Below are 8676 nucleotides of genomic sequence, written 5' to 3'. Positions count from 1 at the left end.
CCAAGATGGTTTGAATTGAGCAAGGGTTTAAGGTTAGGACGTTTCTCTAGCTCCATCACAAAAGGTCAGTGGACGGGATCCTTGGAGGCGCTGATTGAGGTCTTAGGACACAACCATCACATTTCACCCTGCCCAAGTCACCCTGAGAAACTTTGCTCGTGGATCAAAGCATCGGGAAAGATGTTACAAGCTGTAAAAGTTACTGTAGTGTCTGAGAACCAGGGAGCCCCTGGTTGGACAGCCTCTGTCTGGCATGAAATACATGTCCCTTTCAACTGCAGCCCTGTTTTAACAGGTTCATAACTGCACCAGGAAATTTGAGATATGAAGGAATGCTGACACTTATTCTGCTAGACAGTAGGCACTGACTCAGACAGCCAGGTCTGACGAGCTGTTTTCTGCAGGTTAGGTGCTAAAGTTTGCCTCTTCCAGAATGATACATGTAATTTCTCTTCTATTTAATTTTTTTCTTTTTTGAGACAGTCTCTTCCCAAAGGTGTCATTGCCACCTTCTTGCCTCTGCTACTTAAATCCTGAGGATAGAGGAATGGGACACTTTGCTTGGTTCAAGGACATGTAATTTTTTTTTAAGTAATACCTTTTATTATAATATCACATGTCTATGTGTTTAACACTTTGCTAAAATCAAGAAAATTCTCTCATAGAACCACATTACAGCTATCAAGGCAGGAAATTGGTCTAAGGAGAAAAATTAGGAAGGTTACACTGTGGGCTTCTCTGTACCTGTTTGAACCCCAAATCAGGGACAAGCTCTACAATTTCCCCACAGGGCACCAGACCATTAACACAGACGTCAAGACACCAAGACTGGGAAATATCTGAGAAGACCTCTAGAGGGCAGCATCACCTCGCTCCATACTCCGGCCTTCCTTGGGTGTGGCTCCACTTAGTGCCCCAGGCTCAGCAGACAGTTGGAGCAGCTTTCAACAAAATGCACTTTCCTCAGGATGACAGCTGCCCTCCCAGCTGCTTCCACTGCTGTGCTTAATCTTTTCTGTCTCTGCCTCCCGGGATCAGTCATGCCTTTCCGCCTCAGAGTCGGGGGTCACCTCCTCACACAACTCAGGGTCTGAGACTCTTACTCCATACTGTGTATTCCGAGTTCCATTGCTAGGCATCTCTTCATCTGGTTTTAAACTTGTGTGCGGGGGGGGGGGGGGGGGGAACAAATGTGTTTCCAATTCCTTTGAGCTATCATTATCTTTCCTGGACAGCCTCCTCCCCTCAAACAGCAGGTTGCTTTGGGACAGAAGGACATCTGCCTATTTGCTGATGATGAGGGGTGGGGTGGGGGCAGGGAAGGAAAGTGGGCTCAGTGGCTGCTTCTCACCTGGGGGATTCTCCAGATACCCCACTGTTCCTCAACCCTCCACAGCACAGAGATAGATGTCCAAACATCCCCACCTGTCTCACTGTTCAAGACCCTTGAGCAGCCCACACTTTCTCCATAGCCTTGTCAGAGCTGAAGGGCTAAGAGGAGATCACCCAGATGTGGAGCATATATCAGGTGTCTCAGCTACTTGGAAGGCTGTGCTGGGAGGATTCCTTGAGTCCAGGGGTGTAAGACCAGCCTTACAGCACAAATAGACCCCATCCCAAATAAATGAGAAAGGAAACAAATGAGCAGCTAAGCACAGAGTCAAAGGCAGTTAAGAATGGAAAGACTTGATCTGTTGTTACTCCTCTAGGAAACCTCACGACTCCTGGATAACCAGGCTGGTGCGGGTCACAGTGTGAACACAGTGCAGCTTTAAGGAAGGGCTGGGTGGATGCTTTCAGTGTCACTCATGCTGGTGCTTGATGTCCTGTGCAAACTGCTGATGAGGACAGGGTGGGTGGCCATGCTGCCTGGTAAAGCACGTGACTCCTCAACCTCTGGGTTTCACTTGTGCTCCTTGACCTTGCATTCCTGCATCCCCAGGTGATGGTCCACCATCCTCATGTCTCTTCTATTAGATGCTGCACAGTGAGTGGTAGCAGCTGAGGCTTCCTGCCAGAACTACAGTTTCCTCCAGGAGGAATGAGGACTAGACTGAGGTCTCTGGGTAGCCTTCCTGTGCTCTTTCTTCTGTATTTTACTGTGTGACCATAAATGCTGTCTTTCTGCAGAGCTGGAAGGCAGAGACCTTGGGTGTCTACCATGTCCTTATGACATAGGCTGGCTACACCATGGCCTCATGGCCTCCAGGCTGTCTTCAGTTACTTAGAGGATAACCATGGACCTGCAGCAACCCACATCTGCAGAGTGTAAGAGATGCAGGCCTCCAGCCCCCCCCCACCATTTGTTAGCTTGCATGGCTCTCATGCACTGGGCTCTCTCTTTGCAAGTGTTGCTATTCTGTCATGGGACCTGTATGGGCAGAGCTGGCCCTAATGGGGAAACTGCTATTAAATTGTTTATGAACATAGATGAAGCAGCTTCCATGTCCTCTGGGCTCAGAGGCAGATTTTTCTGTTTGATGAAATTTACAACAATCTCCTTAAAACTCAGGGAGAGGACAAGATTTCATGACCACGAGGAAGGCACAGAACCTCCAGGTTCCCAAAGCTCCAAGGGCCCTGTCTGTCATCTCTGTCCCATGTGCAAGGCTGCACATAGCTGTGGAACTCTCTTTCTGGAAGAGTACTTCTCACAGATAGAATGTGTCTTTAACTCACGTTCCTCAATGAAAGGAGGCAGCCACATACTGGGTCATTAAATTCACAGGTTTGGGAAATTATTTAGGATATCCAAGTGGTGTTCTCAGAGCTTTCCTAGATGTTTCCTGTAAAAAGGATTCAATGGGATTTCACTTCTCTTTCTAATTGTCAGTTAGATGTGGATTTAAAGAACTTCTCTCACAAAATTTCCAGGGATTGTTCCTTATGCAGGAGTCTGATGCAGAAAACAGCTGACTACAGTTACTTTATCCTGCTGCCCATGGTCCAGTGCTCCTGGTCTGCCAGCCCCCTCATCACTATGGATCCACACCCCATCAAGATGCATCTTCACACAATGGCCCACTCCTTCCCAGGTCCTTTGCCCCAAGTGGACCTCCCAAGATGGCTGGGCTCTTTCCAGCCTCTTACCTTCCTCTCTTCTTTCCAAAACACACAATGTGGAGCTATTGCTTCCTCCAACTTATCACCTCTGGCATCCTTCCCACTCTGACTGACTCACCTCTGCCAGATACCCCACAGTCCTTTGAGGCACAATATGAATCCTCCCCCTGCCTTATAAGGCACCCCATCTATGGACACCCAGCTCCTTTCTCTGGCTCCTGTCTGTCTCCTGATTCTACTCCTCCCCTCCCCCTTCCTGGTCAGTCTCTCAAGTTCACTCTGTAACCATCCATTTCAGCCCTCTAACACTTAGCTTTTAGATGTTTCTCTAAGATCACCTGATAGCAGTCACATGATCCATCACAGCTAATCAAGTTGAAACTCTCCTCCTGCTACATAAAGTCAACCAGAACCATACTCTCTTATATTCTGGGGACAGAGCCTGTGTCCCCTCCATCATCTGTCAGGAGCAGCCAATGGGAGAATGTGTTTCCCCTCTTTTTTATCTGTCTCCGAGTCTGAAGGTTAATGATGTAAAAGCCTCAGGTGGACTGAGGAACTCTCGGCAGGAGAGTTGACTTCACTGCTAACACCTGCCCGGGACCAGGATGCCCTGCCCTGTTGGTTCCCACCACTTTGAGAATTGACCTGCTGGTGAAATCTTCACCCCTCTGCTGCCATGTAAAACCCCAAGGCCCAGCACCATGCACACACATTCTCCATTCCCTCGCAGAAGAGATGATTAAAGAACAGTTCTCTTTCTGGGGGAAAAAACTAGAAACTGTTACTGGGTCCCTATCCTGGACCCATTGAAGCAGAGGTACTGAGGCAGGGGACTTCAGCTTTGATGCTCTTCCAAGCTCCTCAGTAGTCTAATGGGCAAGTAGAGTGAGAACCCTTATGTTAAACTCTGCAAGAACGAGAATAGAATTGACTCCTGAGCTGTCTTCAGGGTTGCACTTGGTGATTGTCTTTTGCATATTTTTCATTGGGTAAATTGTCAGCCAAAATGCAGATCATTAGTGTGGTTTTGACTGTGTAAACCACACCAGGTCTGTGTGATTCTTTGACTGGAACACTGGAGCTTCATGAGTGGTTAAAGACAAGTCCTGGCTCTTTAGTTTCTCCTTTCTTTGGGACAGTGGGACCAGTCTGTTGGTTCGTGAGACTCATGGAGTACTCTGTGTGTGTGTGTGTGTGTGTGTGTGTGTGTGTGTGCGTGCATGCGCGCGTGCGTGCGTGCGTGCGTGCGTGCGTGTGTGTGTGTGTGTGTGTGTGTGTTCAAGTGTACAAATGAATGGAGGCCAGAGGTCAACATTAGGTATTTTCTGCATTCACTCTCTGCCTGAGTTCTCTTGAGACAGGACCTCTCACTGGAACTAGAACTCAACCATTTGTCTACACTGCCTGGCCAGCCAGCTCCCAGCCTTAACTTGTCTCCAAGTTATAGATAGATGCCTTCACATGGCTGCTGGAGGTCCTCATTTTACCCACAAAGCCATCGCTCCAGAGAGCCATGTTTCCTTAGTGATGCTGTCAACCACAGTAACAAGAGGGGAGCTGCCTCTTTTGACAGGCAGAAGCCCTATGCCTAACACTGGATGCGTGGGAAATTTGGGCTAGCCTCATTTGCAAAGACCCTGCCCTCTCACCCACCGCCCACCCCCAGCCTGTCCCTTCAGTTACATGATAGGCCACTTTGACCCCAAGTTCCCACTGGGATTTAAAGGATGTCAAGTATTGCCACAATGTGCAGAGTGCCTCGGGCAAGGATATCTGTGGTCACACAACTTAAACTGTGTCACACAGAGCCAGACTGCACCCTGTGGAGGCTGAGCCAGGCAAGGATTGTGGCAGGGTCCCTGTATTTGGTCAAAGCATCACAGGTAAGACAAATGGCTCACAATTGTAACACACTATCCCAGCACCAGGCACTGCCGGGGAGGGGGGATGGCTTTGCATGTTCTATGATTCATCTGTGTGTTTCTTCATCTTTGAGGCAGACCTCAAATATATCCAGGATAATCTAGAACTGTCTATTGTTTGATTCTCCTGCCTCAGCTTCCTAGGTGCTGGAATTACAGGCCAGACAACCACACCCATCCCCAGGTATGTTTGACTTACTTAATTCTTATCAAAGCCACTGATAACTTCCAGGCTGTACACACGAAGGTTCAGAGAACCACACAGCTTGTCAGAGGCTCTCTGGACCCAATGTGCAAATACTGGATAGTCTCATCAACACACTGTGATGGAAAAGGTACCCAAAAGCCTGGCAGGGTGGTCTGCATTGGTGAGAACCATCATACAAGCCTAGTATGCCATCAGATGGGATGACAATGACAAGGGGACGCCACTGCCTCTGCTTGCATTTTCTTTTAAACAAACTGTGCCACTCAGTTCCGCTTTAAGTGAGTACCTGGCAGCTAGATACGACCGATAATCAATCCAGAGATGAAGGCAACAACCCACTCCCTGCCTTTCCCCTGGGCCCGTGGGGAGAGGCTCAACTCTGGTTCACCCTAGCACCCTTGTAGAGCCTCAGTTTCCAGATCTTGGAAATGGGCCCCTGGTCTATAGAACCTCATCACACTCTGCACAGGCTGGCATGGGCTCCCAGCAAGCGTCAAATGCAGGGTTTGTGGGTAAAACTCTGGGGTGGCCTTGTCACCTGTGTCAGCCTCCAGGTGTCCACCCCTGAGGAGTGCCAGTGGGGTAATAGTGTGAGCTGGCTGCTGGGAAGTCCCAATAGCATGGGACTGTTGCTGAGAGCAACTGTAGGGGAGGGGCCGGTCTGCTTGGAAACTGGCAGCCCTATTCTTTCCCAGACCTGCTAACAGGGTCGCTGGCACAGGCTTCCCTTTAAGACTGTGAACACTTGTTCTTCCTAATCTAGACGAGGAAGGATGGGCTGTTGTGTCTGGCTGGAGACCTACACAGGGACACTGCACTAGCCTAAGGTCACAAGGTAAAGACACCCAGCCCCACAGGCAGCCCCATTCTCTCCAATGGGACATGGAACAGGCCTCCCTACATGGCACCCTAGCCCTCTCTAACCAGCTGAGGAACACTATGCATTCCTCGGGGGCATAGTTGGATTTAATTTATGCTTTGGAATTGAGGAGGAACTGATCCCTCAGGCATGCTGGGCAGTCTTCCTTCTGTCCAGTCACACACACACACACACACACACACACACAGAGAGAGAGAGAGAGAGAGAGAGAGAGAGAGAGAGAGAGAGAGCTGGGGGAGTGTGCTATACCAGTAACCACCACTTTGTAATGGTGCTGCCAATGAGCCTGGTATTGACCCACCTGCCCAGAGCTTAAATCCAAGGTGTCAGGGAGCCTTTCCCCTGAGGAAACCCAGGAAGAACCCAGTGAGGTGACTTCTCTCCTGGTTGCAGAACATTACTTGGCACAAGGTCTGGGGCCCTCATAAACATCCCTTGACTGTGATGGCTGCTGAGGCTGGAAAAGGAAGTGAGGGAGGGCTGACCCTGCTCATCCTGGTGAAGTCCCATATCAACAGATGGAAGCTGCCAGCTAGGTGCAGGCTTTGTAGACGTAGACTGAGTGTCAGTGCACTAAATCCCACCGGGAATGCTCATGAATGACTCAAGCTCCTGACAGCCACATCCATCAAAGACCTAGCTGCCTTTTTGTGGGTTTTGCTTTCAGGTTTTTTTGAGACAAGATTTCACACTGCAGTCCATGCTGACCTGGAACTCATCCTGCAGCCCTGACTGCCCTTGAATTCACTTCATCCTCCTGCCTCAACCTTTAAGGCAATTGTTTATTCACACAGGGTCCCAGGTGGGCCAGCTGGCCCTAAACCCATGTGTAGCTGAGGATGGCCTTGATCCCCTAACTCCCCTGCTTTTACCTTCCAAGTGCTGGGGTTACAGGTGTGAACCCTGCCAGCTGTCTGTAGAGGGCTGGGGATCAATCCCAGGCCCCTTGCTCTCAAGGCCAGCACTGCACTAACTGGTGATTTGAATGAACAATGCCTGGAAGAGGGCCTGGAGAGTTTACAGCTGCACCTCACTGATGATTTACTGTTTTGCTGGTTGGTGGTACATGCCTTTAATTCCAGCACTCGGGGGCAGAGGCAGGTGGATCTTGGAGTTCAAGGCCAGCCTGGTCTCAGTTCCATTGACAGCCAGGGCTATGCAGAGAAATCCTGTCTCGTAAAACAAACATTTACTGTTTCGTGTTCAGTTAAAGATATGAGCTTTCAGTTTCTGCTCCTGCCACCATGCAGGATGCTGCCATGCCCTAAAAAGGCCTCCCTGAACCCTGTCCCCCAATTGCTGCAGCTCTGGCTACTCTCAAACTAGCTCTGTAGTCAGGGTGGCCTCTGCTCTGCCTCCCCAGAGCTTGGATTAAAGGTGTGAGTCACTATCACCTGGCTGCCCAATTGCTTTTTAAACTGACATTTCTTCCCACTTCACACAGACCTGAGGTAGAGCAGGAGGCAGTATGTGCAAATGGACAAGGCAGTGAGCCTTTCCGGATGTGTTAACATTAACAAAGCCAGCTAGCCCCTCCTCACCCTGGACAGGCTCCTAGGGGGCTGATCCTCCAGGATGGTCAGGCAGGGGTCCCCAGTGGTGGTGCAGGGGAGAAATGGCCCCACGCTAACACACTGGCAGGGCCCCTTCCTTCCTGAAACCCTCTTCCAGAGTCAGGCTAGGCAGGTCCAAAAGCTGTGGATCACCCAGGTACGGAGCCACTCACCTCCCTCAAAAGTAGATCAAGATGGTGCCCACTGCAGCATGGGAGCCACCATGAGGGCAACAAGGGTGGCCCGGGAACTGGCTATGCAGTCACAATTCAAGAGCATAGCCTCAACCCTTAACCTCATCACTAAGCTCAAACCAGAGAATCCCAACTACCATTGTAGATCATATACTATGGGCAACTTGTGTGAGGCCCTAGCTGGGTCACTTAGCCTAAGCCTGTTATCCCACCAGCAGGAAGAAGTCAAGGATGCTGCCCTTGTGGGGTTCCTGGGAAGGTAAGACTTTAGCTGGGTATTGTCCAACCTCTCTGGAGGCCATATTAGGTGGGGCAAAGTCTAACTTCACAACTTTTGAAGCCTCTCTAGTCTTCAGTTTCAGTGAAGCCAGGGCTACATGGATGGACGGGGACAGACAGACAGACACACACACACACACACACACACACACACACACACACACACACACACACACTTGCAGGAGCTGGTGAGGCTTGCTGGAGCTGGACCAGGATGTTGGAAAGGTAATGAGGCATCTGGGCCTGCTCACCAGCACTGGGACTGAAGGGAAAGGAAAAGACCTGGCCTGTCATCACTATGGCCTGTGTGTGTACAGCTATCTAAACTGCAGGCCTGTGTGAAGACACTGGGGGATTGCAGTAGACCATCTCTGCTCTTGCATGCCTTTAAAAAATGTGTATGAATGTTTGCCTACATATATGTGCATCATGTGTGTTCCTGTTGTTCACAAGGGCCAGAACAGGGTGCTGATGATTGGGTTCTGAGAACTACACCCAGGATCTCTGCAAGAGCAACACAGAGCTCTTGACCTCTGAGTCATCTCCCCAGAATGACCTACCTATTTTTGAGAGG

This window comes from Phodopus roborovskii, unplaced genomic scaffold, assembly GCF_943737965.1.
Source record: "Phodopus roborovskii unplaced genomic scaffold, PHOROB, whole genome shotgun sequence".
In the NCBI taxonomy this organism is placed as follows: domain Eukaryota; kingdom Metazoa; phylum Chordata; class Mammalia; order Rodentia; family Cricetidae; genus Phodopus; species Phodopus roborovskii.
This window is presented reverse-complemented; position numbering follows the sequence as displayed.